The following is a 16332-nucleotide window of genomic DNA, read 5'->3' on the forward strand; positions in this document are numbered from 1 at the left end:
AATTACAAATCTTTCACAGTAATATTTAAGATACATAGTGACTATGAATGAGGGGCATTCCCACCACCAGTGTTGTCCTCCCTCCACTCCTGTTCCCAGCATGCATCCCATATCTCTCTCCTTTGACTACCTGTAATGTTAGTGTAACTGTTCCCCACGTGTACAGCTTATTATAGATTAGGTATCGATTCTGTTGTCAGAGACTTTGGGCTTGGTGTTCAAGTCTGATCATTTTTTATTTCCACTAGATGTTCATACGACTGTCTGGTCTTGGTACCTTCCATTTCTCCCCCACAAATTATGAGGCTGAACAATATGTAATATGGTTCTGTTTGGAGATATAAGAAAAGATGTGGGAGAATAAAAGACAAAACAAAAACAAAAAAAGAGGAAGAAAACCTAGAAAGTGTCTGTCAAGGTGTTATAAATATCCATTTAGAAGAAGAAAGGGAAAAAGAAGAAAAAGGTAGCAAAATAAAATAAAAAAACAAAAACAAAAAACAATAAGGCAATAACAACAGAAGTACAAAAAGAAGAAACAAAAGAAACTAAGAACCAAAACCATCAACTATGAGGAAACAAACAAGAACAAAAAACTCTATAAAAACAAAAACAGTAAAAAAAAAGCAACTTTTTAAAAAGGTTTGTTTCTCCTCCTTCCTCCTCCTTCTTCCTCCTCTTTCCTCCTTCTCGTCCTTCCTCCTTCCTCCTCCTCCTCTTTCCTCCTCCTCCTCCTTCCTCCTCCTCCTCGTCCTCCTCCACATCCTCTTCCATCTCCTCCTCCTCTTCTTCTTCTTCCTTCTTTCTTCTTCTTCTTCTTCTTCTTCTTCTTCTTCTTCTTCTTCTTCTTCTTCTTCTTCTTCTTCTTCTTCTTCTTCTTCTTCTTCTTCTTCTTCTTCTTCTTCTTCTTCTTCTTCTTCTTCTTCTTCTTCTTCTTCTTCTTCCTCCTCCTCCTCCTCCTCCTCCTCCTTTCTTCTTCCTCCTCCTCCTCCTCCTCCTTTTTGTCTCCCAAATCACAATACAGACCAGGTAAAGGGCCTGTGTTGAGGTGTATATGGGGTGCATTTACTGTACATCTTCTTTCTATACAGTCAGTGTATACACTCTCATTTTCACACCCCAAGGTCTTTTTATGGTGCCTGGAAACTTTCTGCTCACTTTTTGATGATAACATCATGCCTCTGTAGCTAGAGATCTTATTATTTGTGTAGGTCATAGGACTAAGGCTAGCAGAGAGTTTTTCTTTATGGTTCTAGAAGTTGTGTTCCATCACTGTTGTTGTAATTGGTCTTCTGTAATTAGTGGTCTTGGTTTTTGCTCAGATTCTAGGACAATGACTAGGATAGAATCTTTCAGTATGGTTCCAGAAGTTCTGTTCTGTCGTAATTGTCAAACTTAGACCTTTGGAATTAGAGATCTTTTTATTTTTAAATATATCTAATTTTTATCTTCTCTGTTAGATTAACCTACTTGAAAAACTCACCACCAACACTATGCCAATTGGTAATGTAAAAAGACACTGTAATGAAAACTACATATGTTGAATGAACACTTTTTAAACTTGCCACAGCAAATAAAGGTCCCTTAATTTTATATATGTATATAAAATATATAATTTTATCTTAGTTTTGCCACATCTGGCTGTGCTCCTTGAGCTACATTCAGGAATGACACATGGAAGGGTTATTGATAACATATGAGGGATTGAACACAGAGTATTATCAGTACCCACAGTACTATCTCTTCTGCCCCAATTTCTTATTTATTACAGTATCCACATGAGTTCCTCCACTGTATTTGTTTGTGACACTTTTATTGTATCTTTATAAAATATTCAACTTCTCTATTTGCTAAAATATTGACTTTTTATTAGTTATTAGGAAGAATGTATGGTTTTGAGAAGGATCCAAAACATTTCTTACTGTGCTATAGTTTTTTAATGTCACTATAATTTTTTTCTATTCTTTTCGTTTGTTTTGCATTTTGGCTACATCTTGCCAAAGGCTCAGGAGTCACTCGACTCTGAACTCTGGAATACTCATGAAGTTGCATAGAGGCTTATATGGGTTCTGAGCAGAAAATTCCCATGAACTGTATGCTAGGCCTGATCCTAGCTGATGTAATATATCACTAGCCCCTCATTTGTAGTTACTGTATGTTGGTAATATTTATGATTTCTATAGACTCTCTCTAAGCCTATTTGCTAATTTTATATACTAACTCTCCATGAAGTATTATAAACTTGTATGTATTATTTGTATATATATAATATTATATAATAATATATAATGTGATATATTATTCTATAAATACAAATTTTGTTTATTTAGGTCTTTATTACATATTCTTGAATAATTTCATTAGATTAATTAATGAAAAAGATGTTGGAATATTACCCCTGTCTTATTGCTGAACATGAAAGAAAGTAATGTCTATTTTCCTATTAAGTATAATTTTCTCACTCTCAATGTGATAAAGCTCCCTATTATCTATCCTCTAATAATTTTGGATTTTGTCAGTTGTATTTATACCATCTAATGGAGAATTAGATGAATGTAAAGTAACTAAGGAAATAGTATAGATGGGAGATAATGCATTCCAGTATATAAAAGTCTCTTAGGAGGTCAGTTTTGCTCTGTTAGAAGCAAGGAGTTATTATAGATTTTAATGAGAAATATGAAATTATATTGTTATCAACAGGCAGCTGCTTCTATTTTAAGAACTCTTTAGAGAACAGGTGGACAAAAAAAATAATCATTTTAAGACACATTAATGATCCAAGTGAAATATAATGTTGATTTGGAAAATAGCAGTAGAAATGAATATATTAAAGAAATAAAAAGAAAGAAAGAGGCGTGGGGACGAAGATATAGCACAACGGTAAGGCTTTTGCCTTGCACACTGTCAATCAGGACAGACAGCGGTTTGAATTCCTGCATCTTATATGGTCATCTGTGCCTGCCAGAAGAGATTTTTGGGCACAGAGCCCAGGAATAACCCCTGAGCACCGCCAGATGTGACCCAAAACACACACACACAAACAAAAAACAAACCAAGAGCATAATCTAGGAAAAATAATGGATACATATTCAGAAAGAAGGATAGCTACAAGAGTATAAGCTTGCGAAATTTGGACAAATGGTTTTTCCATTAAGTAATACATTAAGTAATCATTCTTTCTATGGAAGAGTTGGGAAATCAATGAGAGATTGGAAAGATTATAAACATAATAGTGTCTATCCTAGGTATTAATTGATTTGTGTCACATACCTCATAAATTTCTTTCCTTAGACTTGGAAATAGATATTTCATCAATCTTCGATATGTTCAAGTAGTTAGCTTGGTCACATGGATAAATATGTGAAGAATTATGAGTTCCCTACATAAAGTTAAATGCATACTGTATAAATGTCACCATTTTTGAAAAACAATATGAAAATAAAAGCTGGTAAATTATGGTTATAGATTTTTGGTTTTAAGTTTTCATTTGTCAAAACTTAAGCCAAACATTTGTGTCTATTTTATTATATTGATTAAATGTTATTATTTATGAAATATATACTTCCTAGAGGCAGTAACCCTCTTAATAATAACTACTGATATGTGAAGTCCAAAGTCAACCTTATTTTGCTCCTTACCTGAATTACCTCACCTAGTTTCTGCCTTTTCTCCTCTAAATTTTATAACCTAATCAAATAAATTCCCTGTTTATACTTTTTCTGAATATTGAAAGTCTCTATAATGTTCAATATTAGGATCTTTTATAAACTTTCACCAATCTCTACCCAGTAAGTCTTGGTTATCTACTCATGAAAATTAAAGCTGTGCTGGTGGATATGTGGTGAATTCTATATTAGATTTTACTCCTTCAACTCTCAAAGCACTATGTACTAACAATTTAGAAGTAGAACTAGTTAATTTTTATTCTCACCCTTTATTAAAATACCAAGATAATCATTAATTAAAAATAGCTAATGAGACTTTCTGCTACATCCCCCAGGTTAACAAATCTTGAGACCTAGGAAGGCACCAGGTTTTAAAACGCTCTAATTGCCTAAAGGAGGGTTTTTTAAAAGCTGTCTGCTATTACAGGAACTTTTTTCAAAGCAGTCTGTACTAACGAAGAGGACATTTGAAAAAGTAGCACATGTAAAAAAAAAAAGATGCTTGAAAAAATAACCTGTACTCACAGGCCGTAGGGCCCTAAAAAACCTTGGTTGCTTATCCATGGGGCATTCAGGGGATGTAGCATAAATATTAATTGAGAAAAAACTTCAGTGACATTCTAAAAATTACTCAGATTTAATATTTACATGGAATCAAATATTCTTTTTCTAATAATTATTACTCACTTGTCTTAGATCCTTTCTTAAAAATTACTCAGGTATATAAACACATCTTATGAGAAACATTTGCGTAGATTCAAGTATTTTTTTTTAGTCTTACAGAATAATTACTCACCTTCAAATCTAACTTTTTCTTAGCCTTTGTGCAGTCATAGTAAGGATTAACATTTCAGGCCCCAAAACCAAACATTTTAGGCATAAAACCAAAACAATTTTCAACTGACCTTGCTATTGAGAAACTATTGATAGCAAGAATCAACTTCAAAAGTGAAACAATCCTGAGTCAGAATATGCTTTGAACAATTTTCACCTGTTCCTTTTTTTGTAAATTAGCCTTATGATTGGTCAAAAATTTGAGTATAAATATTCCTTTTGCTTTGTAAAAAAAGAAGCAGAGCTTGAACCCAACTTGGCTCCTTGGTCTGTTTCCCATTCACCAATCCCAAGTACACACCTTTCAGGGGACGCCAGAAGATTCTTTTGTGTCAAGATCAATTGATGTGACACATTTCCTTTTTTGAATACAAGGAACTCTATGTATTTAACTTTTCTGGTTATGCATAAAACTGAATGCTTCAAGTTTTTAAATCAAATCATTTATTGTGACTTTTATATCTTAGCCACTAATGTATTTATTTATACATCTGTAAAATTTCATGTACTGACTTCATAGTTACAAGTATTTTATATTTATTCAGTGATTTACTATGCTAAAATTTAGGAAAAGTATGAACATTTATCTCAAATATTGCAAATTTTCAATCTGAATATGCTACATTGGTAAGGGTTATGATAATTATTATAGTGTCTAGTTATTCATATAACTTAGATATTTGATTAATCCAAGCAAATGTATATCATATATATATATCAATATCAATTTAGCACATCTCAATATATGAAAATCTGTTTTAATTTAAAATAAAACTAAATTTCTTAGTAAAGGAAACAGACATATATATGAACATGATTAAAATATATGCCATTACTCAATATTTGTGAAAATGATATAAATTACTGGAAAACTATGGAGAAAATTACAAAAAGTGAACTTAAAGTACAATCACTATAATCTAAAATTATATATATGATTTTGGGGCCACACCCAGTGACACTCAGAGGTTACTCCTGGCTATGTACTCAGAAATCACTCCTGTCTTGGGGGACCATCTGGGATGTTGGGGATCAAACCCAGGTCCATTCTGGGTCAGCAGCTTGCAAGGCAAATGCCCTATTACTGTGACATAGCTTTGGCTCCAAATCCAAGCAAATATTTTTTAAGAGCACTATTATAATAAGCCATGGTCAATCAATGCGTATCACAGTAGAATTTGCAGAAAAATGTTCATAGCTATATACTATTCTAAAATATATGTATCAAAACAAATGCTAAGTATCTAGAGCAAATTTAAAGAAATTCATACCTCTCTTTAAATAGTCACTATAATGATAAAAACAAATGATATTTACTTCCTTTTTTTTCTTTTCTTTTTTTGGTTTTGGTTTTGGGCCACATCGGTGACACTCAGGGGTTACTCCTTGGTTTGAGCTCAGGAATAATTCCTGGATAGGGGACTATATGGGTTACTGAACATTGAACTCCGGTCCTTCCTGGGTCCACCACTTGCAAAGCAAACACCATACTGCTGTGTTATCTCTCCGGCCCTGACTTCTAAAACTATTCAAGTAGTTAAGGTATTTGTAACAAAACAAGGAAATGGAAAAATAAACTAATGCATATCCAAATGTCACTATCATCAGTGCCATCTTATTAAAAACATATTTGTACTACTTTACAATATATTTTAAACTATTTTCTTCTTAATATTATTTTAATTCTTCTTTTTTTTTTGACTGGATGCTTTTATTTCAGACTATAGTGATGGTACTTTAAGTTTACTTTTTGTAATTTTCCCCATAGTTTTCCAGTAATTTCTATCATTTTCATAAATAGTTGAGTAATGGCATATATTTTAATCATGTTCATATATATGTCTGTTTCCTTTACTAAGAAATTTAGTTTTATTTTAAATTAAAACAGATTTTCATATATTGAGTTGTGCTAAATAGATATTGATTTGGGGCTGGAGCAGTGATACAAGCAGGAGGGCGTTTGCCTTGCATGTGCTAAACTAGGACGAACTGTGGTTTAAACCCCTGGCACCCCATACATATGGTCCCCCAAGCCTGGAGGAATTTCTGAGTGCATAGCCAGGCATAACCCCTGAGTATCACTGGATGTGACTCAAAAAAATTGATTTTGATTTGTCATTTATTTCTGTAGGTTAAATATTTAAGTAAATAGCTGTCTAAGGACACAACATCTTAATGGCCCTGGGTACTATATTTTTCACTCTAAGAAGGCTACACAAGGGGCTGGGCGGTGGCGCTAAAGGTAAGGTGCCTGCCTTGCCTGCGCTAGCCTTGGACGGACCGCGGTTCGATCCCCCGGTGTCCCATATGGTCCCCCAAGCCAGGAACAACTTCTGAGCACATAGCCAGGAGTAACCCCTGAGCGTTACCGGGCATGGCCCAAAAACCAAAAAAAAAAAAAAAAAAAAAAAAAAGAAGGCTACACAAAACTACATTCTAAGCATTTGCTTAGAATATCACTTTCTTTGCCCTTTCACTGTTATAACACTTCAGTTTAAGGCAATGATGAATGAGTACAACAACCATAGTCTATGATGAAATCCATGTGAACCACTGTGAGAATGTAAACAGTTAAGACACAACAATGTATCCTCAAATCCTAATTTTCTTTTACATGCTATAGAAGGAGAAACATAATAATTCCTCAAAAATAACAGGAGACAGGGACCAAGGTAACTCAGGTGCATTGGAGATGTTAAGAAATGATATCACTAAATATCTAAGTCACAGAGTCATCAACAATAAAATCATGAGACCCAAACTTTAAAAACCAAAGCTAAAAAAGATCCCTATTATGCTGGCAGGCTGGGACAGGGTGGTGGCATGGGATGTACTCTGGGAACATTGGTGGAGGGGGGTTGACACTGATGGTGGGATTGCCACTGAGACATTATATGTCTAAAACTCAATTATGAATAACTTCATAAATTACAAGGATTGCACAAAAAAATTAAACATAAGTATATCAATTTTATAATCCCATAGTTTCAGTTACCAATGAAGTTTTAATCAGGTCATGACAGGGATGGAAAATTGAAGGAAGAAAGTCAAAATATCAAGACCAGGTAATATTTCACTTTAGCTACAAAATTTCTGAGTTTAAGATACCATTGCTCTATAATTTCAACTTTCTCTTTACCTTTCCTTAAATGCCTGGTTTGTTTTTCTGGAAGTTTGCTGTGAATGAAGACTCTAACCAGAAACCCATTCATAATCTTGTTTGTTTCTTTACTATATTTGAAGTAAAATGTAGACTGATTCTCTTCCACTAGATCCCCGCTTCCACAGCATTACAAGTCTTGAAATATTTAATTCCATTTCAAGTTAGAAACAGACCCCATCCACTAAGAAACCTCTCTAAACCCAAGAACATGTTTCTGTTAGATTAAATTTTCAGTTACACCTTCATGAAGTACTAACTACCAAAAATTATTTTCTGGCACCTTTTTTTCATCTTAAATTTGTAATGGGACATTGGTGATGGGAATGTTGCACCGGTGAAGGGGCCTCTTCTTCACATGATTGAAACCCAACTACAATAATAGTTGTAATCAAGGTGTTTAAATAAAGATATGAATAGAAAAAAAAAGAAAAATGCCATGTAAAACTTGTAATGAATAATTGTATATGTGAATTAGATGTAGCCAAGTATCATCTAGTTCTGCCTTAACTATGAAAGGAACCTAGTTCATTCATCATAGAAGTATAACCTTTGAAATAATCTGGGAACAGCATTTTTTCCCTTTACCATTTTTTTCCATGAGAAGTAAGGTAGAGACTAAAGCAGTATTGAAAGAGAAAAACTTCAAGCAATCAATTCTCCTTTTCCCACTGTCAATCTGAAATATCATTTGAAAGTTAAATTTTTCTGAAAAGATGGGGGAGAACTGCAGAAGGGGAAGTAGTGGAGTAAAAAGTAAAAACAAGAGGGGATTTGGGGCTGGTTTCATTCTTAAGCAGACCATGCAGCCAACTTCTAGAAGGAAAATAAGAGTCTGAGAGAGACTACACACCTATGGACTTTGAAAATGAATAAAACATTTCATTGAAAATTCCTCTATGTGCTACAACAAAGAGATAAAGTTTTATCATAAAATAAAGATTTGACAACTTTAGCAAAAACAACCAAGGAAATGTATAAACAGTTATAAATAAAATTAAGCCAAATTAGCAGTTTCTAGTTGGTATTGAAGGCTGATGATTGAGGGAATATTCTTTGTTCAAAGATCAATATTTCAATTATTCATAGCATAGATTTATATAAATGTCTAAAGAATTTATAGATATAAGAAATGATAATTCCCTGTAAGTCCGGTTACATTTGACCATAGTTAACATGTAAGAAAAATCCTGAGAAGATATTTTATTAGAAGGTATTCCAAGGGGCCTGAGCAATAGCACAATAGAACTGCATTTGCTTTGCATACGGCCAACACCAGACAGACTCCGTTTCAATTTCTGGTATCTCATATAGATTCCTGAACTTGCCAAGAACAATTTCTGAGCACAGAGGCAGGAGTAACCAGTGTGTGCCACTGGGCATGACCAAAAACAAAAAACAAACAAACAAAATAGAATGTATTTCTATTTTACATATCAGAACTCATTCCTGCTTAAAGGAAACTCAAATACAAATTAGTAGTTCACTAATTGCAAGTAAGTACAGATGAACTATTTTATAAAATTTATTTTCTGTCTTGTGGAAGTTTAATCACACCTCACTATCTTTTTGTGGAGACTTATTTTCTGTTAAATATGTTGTGTAAATGTCAATATCTTTTGAATTAAGTTTGATTTCTACATTGCTTTTAACATGTTTCAGCCAGGTAACATGAAGAATGTAAATTAAGTGCTCTCATATTTGATTATGTAATATGAGGGTCCAGTGATAGAATTGTGTTCTCACATTTGTCATACATGGACTCCACCAGTTAAGCTGTCTTCAATGTAGGATATACAGATTCTAAGATCCTCAATACAGAAATATGATACCAACAGGATAGTTCAGAGCATCCTCTAATTTCAACTCCCTTGGACGGGGGTCCCCATACAATTCATTTTGTTTGGTCTCATTTATTTCATTTTCAGATTTCATACTCTTCTGCCTTGTGTACCTGCTTATTCCTAGTGAGATTTATCTAACCCACTAAGGTTTTTATTAGGGACGCTAACACATCTGCAGCAGATAAGAACTTATTTGTATGTATAGTATTTTCCATTGTAATGTGCCTATGCAAACCAGGAATAATGCCACGTGGCATTATCAGTGCATATGGGGGCCCCAAGAACAAGTCCAAGAATCCCTGTGACTTGGTTCAAACATAAGCTTGGTTCAAAAAGCTTTGACTTGGTTCAAACTGAGGGACACTTTCACCAAAATTCCTTATTGAACAAAATGAAGAAAAGATAAAAAGTGGGGAAAATAAACAATCTAACTTAAGACAGTGGACATAATTGTCACCGTTTAAGAGGATATTCAATAATAGTTATAGCGGTTGAGGAAATATATCTACAATATTCAAAGGAGATATGCATGTCCCTTTTATGTCAATAGAAATAGTCAGGAGGATGGTGCTGAATCCTGGACACCACTTTGGTCTGTGATTTAGCCTTCTGGAGTCTGCAAAATGACTCCCCACAGTTCCATATTGCGAAATGCATTTGAGTGGGAACTAATCAGAAACCTAGTATGGTAACAACTACAGTTACTCAATAAAGGCAGGAAGAGGCCAAGAGGCCGCTGAGAGTAAACAAGTAGGAAAAGAGTACTGGTATCATCCCAGCCTGAGAGTCCATCCTCTCATTTTTATTTTTTATATATACATAGCGCCCTTGCACGGTTTTTAAAATGGAGACCAATGAAAAAAAAATTTACCAGTGAATGTCCCTACATATACCAGTACTGCATCAGCCTGCCCTCCTCCCCATGAGTCCCCACCCTTAGTGTAGGGAAAGTGGAAAAGCCTGAGAACCACTATAGAGTCCACCTGAGCTGGCACCCAGGGAAGGCCTGGAGTCCAGGGGAGAAATAGGGGACCGGCTAGGGGCCTGCCAAGCCTCCCAGAACCTCCCAAGCTAGGGAGAAGGCCTCCAGCATAGGGTGTCCCCTCACCCCATACCTGGGAAGAGCGGGACTCTCTGGTCTTGAAACTTTAAGACTAAATGTTTCACTCATCCTATTTTTTATTTTTTCCTGGTTTTGAGAACAGCCTGTGGTTTTCTTGAAGGTGTGTTAAGTCAGTTGTGTTAAGTCAGTCTCCAGTATGGTGGTTTGTCAATTTCAACTTTAATTTTTCTCCTTCTGACCCAAGATCATGGGTGCCAGTATAACCCTGAGTGTCTCATTTGAGGGCATTCTCTTCTTGGAGTCTGCTTCATCACATTTCCAGTGCTCTGTGTCTCTCTCTTGTGGCCAACATACACCAAATACAGTCACCACCAGTTTGTAGAATTGGCCCTAGCAGAATAGTGGCATCTTTTGGCAGAAATTTCAATAATCAGATGGTGTATACAGATGTGAGGTTTTTTTTTATCAGTCGTTGTCAAAGTGTCCTGGTGATCTTCATATTTGTGCTGCGACTTCTAATTGAACTTCTAATGTTGCTTTTCTTTTTCTGTGTTTGTGTGGTTGGAGATTTCTTTGACCACATCTAGTTTGATGTGTTTGAGTATCATTCCTAGGGATGTTCTAGAAACCATATGATGCTGAGACTCAAACCCATCCAGTATGCATGAACACAGACACTTGAGTTACCACTCTATTTCTCTCTCTTTTTTTTCCCTATAGCTATCTCTGTAGCTCTCAATTCAATTAATTTTCTTCCTATACACTTTATTCTTACACTTCAGTTCAAAGATACTGGTAGAAAGAGTTAGCCTATATTCTGGTATCTGGAACTGATATTTCCTTTTTTCTTGTGTTTAAAGTGATTTAGCAACTATACATCCTATGTACTTATTTAAGAAAAACAGTTTTATATTTTCCTATACCAATAAGCCATGAATTCTGCTTAAGTTTTCACTGAATTATGGGAAGTGGTTGATATATTATTCTTTTACTAAAAGGCTTTACCACATAGGGTATATGCCTATAAAATGATTGAAATCCAAAGAGGATGCTCACTTAAAATGCCTCTTTCTCTTTCTGGCTATAGATCATAGCTCTCATGTGTAAAATGCCTGACCATTACAGATAAAATATATTAGCTTGTTGAGGCATACCACAGGGGAGCACTAGGTCTTGAAAGAGGATTTCAGCCTGGAAAAGGGCTGACATCTTTGATATCAAACTGGTCTGCAATAATTTATATATCTCTGAGGTGATGAGACAAAAAGCACAAGGGGAAATAGCTTATTCACTCATAGTATTTATATATATAGGAACACTAGCAATTTTGAAAATGGCAGTTTTATAATCTTTTATTTATAACAACAAAATAGAGACATTTCCAAATTTTATATTTTGGAATAAATTTCTGAAATATATATATATACATATATTTATATTTGATTTGTTAAAATGTGCCTTAAAGAAAAGTTTCCAAAGCTGGGGAATAAAAACATCTTTAGTCTCCCTAGTATTTTCCTCATCTTTTCATATTCTGTATATTCCTTTCAGATTGATGACCTCAGAAATTTTATCATGCCACTGGTTCTGTGGTTGTGTGCTGATGACCTGTCTGGTATTTTCATCAAATTTTAACTAAAATAATTCTTTATAAAATATGTGTGTCCCTTTCAACATAATGCTGAAGTTATATTAGCACATTGATCAATAGCATAAATATATCTTGACCAATTTAGCTCATATCAGGATTTCCGGGGGAGGAAAAATTTTCAAATCTGACTCAGAAATCTGATATAACATCATATTTCTTAGTCATAGTTTCTGAGACATATTTAAGTTTTTACACTTGTTTTTTTTTTTTTTTGGAGAGGGTTTGTTGGGTCAGACGTGGCTTTGTTCCGGTGATACTTCAGACTTTATTCTCAAGAGTGTCCTTCAAATCATATTTGGGGGAAACTATAGATGATACTAGGAAACATGGTTTAGCCACATACAAGGCAAATCCCACCCTTATCTTCTATACTCTCTTTCCAGACTTTTCTGGTTATTTGTTTGTTTGGGGGCCATACCTAGTGGTGCTTAGGTGTTACTCCAGGCTCTGTGTTTAGAAATCGCTCATGACAGGGGACCATATGGGATGCTGGGGTTTGACCTGGGTTCATCCCAGGTCAGCCAATTGCAAGGCAAATGCCTTACCACTGTGCTATCACTCTGGCTTGTTTTCTGGTTATTATTAAGAATATCTCACAGAAAATCAAATTGAAGTGGTTACCTTTTGTAGTGATTACCTGTATAGAACTAAACTTATTTCCTTTCTCTATAAAACTATGTAGGATAAACTGAGTGGTGTTATTATGTATATGTATTATACATTATAATTTAAATAATTTTATGATTAAAATAATTATAGGTACTAGAGAAAAAGAAAAGCAGGCAACATGTTTGTCATGGCAAACTTGGGCTCAATCTATGGCACAGTTATGGTTCCCTTGTTCCCTGACAAGAATTATGCTTGAGTATAGAGCCAAGAGTAACCTCTGAGCACTGCAAGAGAGGATCCCACAACCAAAAAAAACAATTTTTTTGTTTGTTTTTTGGGCCACATTTGGTGACTCTCGGGGTTTATTCCTGGCTATATGCTCAGAAATCTCATCTGGTTCAGAGAACTATATAAGACACCAGGGATTGAACCCAGTCCATCCAGGTTCAGCGACATGTAATGCAAAAGCCTCACCACTATGCTTTCACTGTGCACCACCACCCCACACACAATTTTTTTTTTAAATAAAATGATGACAATGCTTATTGACAATTTTCAAAAATATGCAAAGATTAGTCTAAAATCAGTTTGATACATGCAATATATTAGGTAATTTGCTCACAAATTTCTTTCCAAAAGTAGCATGCATTCTTAAACTTAATGGACTGAATCCCTTCCATTTCTTAAACTCACAATTAAAATAAATGGTTAAAACTGTTGTAGTTTATTAACAATTAAAATGTACTAATTAGGGGCCAGAGAGATAGCATGGAGGTAAGGTGTTTGCCTTTCATGCAGAAGGTCATTGGTCCAAATCCCAGCATCCCATATGGTCCCCCGAGCCTGCCAGGAGTGATTTCTAAGTCTGGAGCCAGGAGTAACCCCTGAGCGCTGCTGGATGTGATCCAAAAACCACACACACACAAAAAAAATGTACTAATTAAGAAATTTATCCTGGTGTGGTAAGAGAAAAATGAATCTGGTGCCCCTTATATACTGTTCTGGTATTTTTTTAAAATATAATTTACTTTGTTTAAATACTATGTATGAAACTGTTGATACAGTTGGTCATAATACATTTGTTTCCAGGTAAGTTGGAGCAAAATTTTTTAAAAAAGGAAAAAAAAAGGAGTTAAAAAAAAGTACAAAAAGAACATTTATGAAAATTATTATATCTTACAATGAGGTCATTAATTCATTATCAGAATGCTTATTAAGTTCTTGTTGCTAGTTGACTATTCTGTTACTTCTTTTGCTTCTAAACATTAGGTGTCTTTGCATACACTTTGACATACAAATTGGTGCATTGGTACAGGGATGACAGATTGGAAAAAAGGAGTTGTCACTCAGTCCAAATTAAAAGCACTATTGCTGATACTGCGAATTTGTAGGGTGTGGTTCAACTGCTAGGGCTTCTAAAAGTATGAGTAGGTGGTGGAAGTGTACCCAAACTCACTTTGACAATGTCCTAGTGATGTTAGCTCAATTACTGGTATACCTTGAAGTTTGGTCAGATTGGTGTTTATGCATAACTAATTATTTCTCAGAAGCAGCTGATGGTGCTGGGGTTCATGGAAAAACCTACCAGGGTTCAGAAAACACTAGTGAGAGGCATCAGCTATTGAAGTCACCACATCAGAGTGCAAGGTGGTTTGCAATCTACTAAGCCATCTCCTCTACAACTATGGTTTTATCTTTATAAACTAAAGAACCTGAGCAATAGCAAAGTGGATAGGGCATTTGCTTTGCATGTGGACAACTCAGCTTGGATCTATGGTTTTTTTAAGCACCACCAGGAATAATTCCTGAGCACAGAGCCAGTAATAACACTGATTACTGCTCTGTGTGTCCTAAAAAGAATTGATAAGAGGAAGAGAGACAAGAAAGGTGATAAGGCTTATCTTGCATACAACTGACTCAGGCTCAATCACCACACTGCATATCTTCGAAAAAAAAAACAAAACATAGGAGTGATCCCTGAGCACAGAGGCAGGAGTAAGCCCTGGGCACTGCTGGATATGTTCCTTATTTTATCTTATTTTAAAAGCAAATACTGAGGCCAGAGCTATAGCACAGCAGGTAGAGCATTTACCTTGCACATACTGACTGGGTTCAATCCCTGCATCCCACATGAAACCCCAAGCCTTTCAGGAGTGATTTCTGAGTTCAGAGACAGGATTAACCCCTGCATGCTGCCAAATGTAGCCCAGAAACTGAAAACAAACAAACAAACAAACAAGCAAAAACAAAAAAGTAAACACTAAAAAGAGATATAACAATAATTTAACAATAGTGAAAACATCAACCTAATATAAGTCAAATGTTTGCAAATTATTGATAAACAAGCAAAAAATAATCTAGGTGGACATTCTGGATTTAGATTATAGTCAAGAAGTGGTCAGCAATGACTATATAGGAAACAATGGTTTTCTAAATAATATCATCTTTATAAATATAGATCTAAAAAGTATATGTGTCTTGTAGCATATTAAATGTCTCAGATAATTTTTTAAAACTTCAGTATAGCTGAATTTTGGAATAAAATCTAAACTTAATATAGTTGATTTTATTGCAATAAAGTTTTATCTACATTCTGCCAACTTGATTTAGACTTGACTTTAACTTGAATTGGAATATTGTAATAGTTTTTAATAAATCTGTTTAATGGGTCCGGAGTAGTGGCACAAGTGGTAAGGCATCTGCCTTGCGTGCTCAAGCCTAGGATGGACTACGGTTTTATCCCCAGCATCCCAGATGGTCCCCCCAGCCAGGAGCAATTTCTGGGCGCATAGCCAGAGTAATCCCTGAGCATCACCGGGTGTGGCCGAAAATCCCCCCAAAATACTATTTATCACATAAATTTTTACTTGCATTTTTACTCTATATAACTGCATTTCTCTAATACATTTCTGTTATATGTTTGTAAAATAGGATTTTCATTAGCTACTTCATACCATTAAAATAAAAGTGAATTGTTTTATTGTATCAAAAATCAAGAAACATCAATAAAATACTACAACCATGAGAAAAGAATTTATATTATATTTAGAAACAGTGTGTACTGTCACATTTCAAATATTTTGGAAAATATTTGTGGAGGTTTTATAAATGTGACAAAATAGATATTGCAAAATGATGTTTACATATATCAAAATGTTTTTTAAATACATAATGAGAGGGGCCGGAGAAATAGCACAGTGGATAGGGAGTATGCCTTGTATGCCACCAATCTAGGACTGACCCAGGTTCAATCCCTGGCATTTTATATAGTCCCCCAAACTTGCCAGAAGCAATTTTTGAGCACAGAGCCAAGAGTAACCTCTGAGCACCACCCCGTGTATCCCCCAATATACATATTAAGTATGTTACAGGCTAATGAGTATTTTTTTATGATTTGTGCTACTTGAAATTAATGTACAGATTGGTAGTGGAAACTATAAAAAAAAGATAATGAAAAAACACATTTGCTTGAATTGGATATACAAGTCGCTGAAAAAAATTTAAAA

The 16332-nt window shown here is 34.8% G+C and overlaps 1 non-coding gene across 1 annotated transcript; it reads right to left on the minus strand.

The window, feature by feature from the left end:
* Positions 1–999: 999 nt before the first annotated feature.
* On the minus strand, positions 1000–1129 carry LOC126021228 (small nucleolar RNA SNORA51). The gene has a single exon (XR_007499822.1). It is a non-coding gene; the product is annotated as a small nucleolar RNA SNORA51 (small nucleolar RNA).
* Positions 1130–16332: the final 15203 nt, after the last annotated feature.

Source organism: Suncus etruscus, chromosome 10 (genome assembly GCF_024139225.1).
Source record: "Suncus etruscus isolate mSunEtr1 chromosome 10, mSunEtr1.pri.cur, whole genome shotgun sequence".
NCBI classification, from domain to species: domain Eukaryota; kingdom Metazoa; phylum Chordata; class Mammalia; order Eulipotyphla; family Soricidae; genus Suncus; species Suncus etruscus.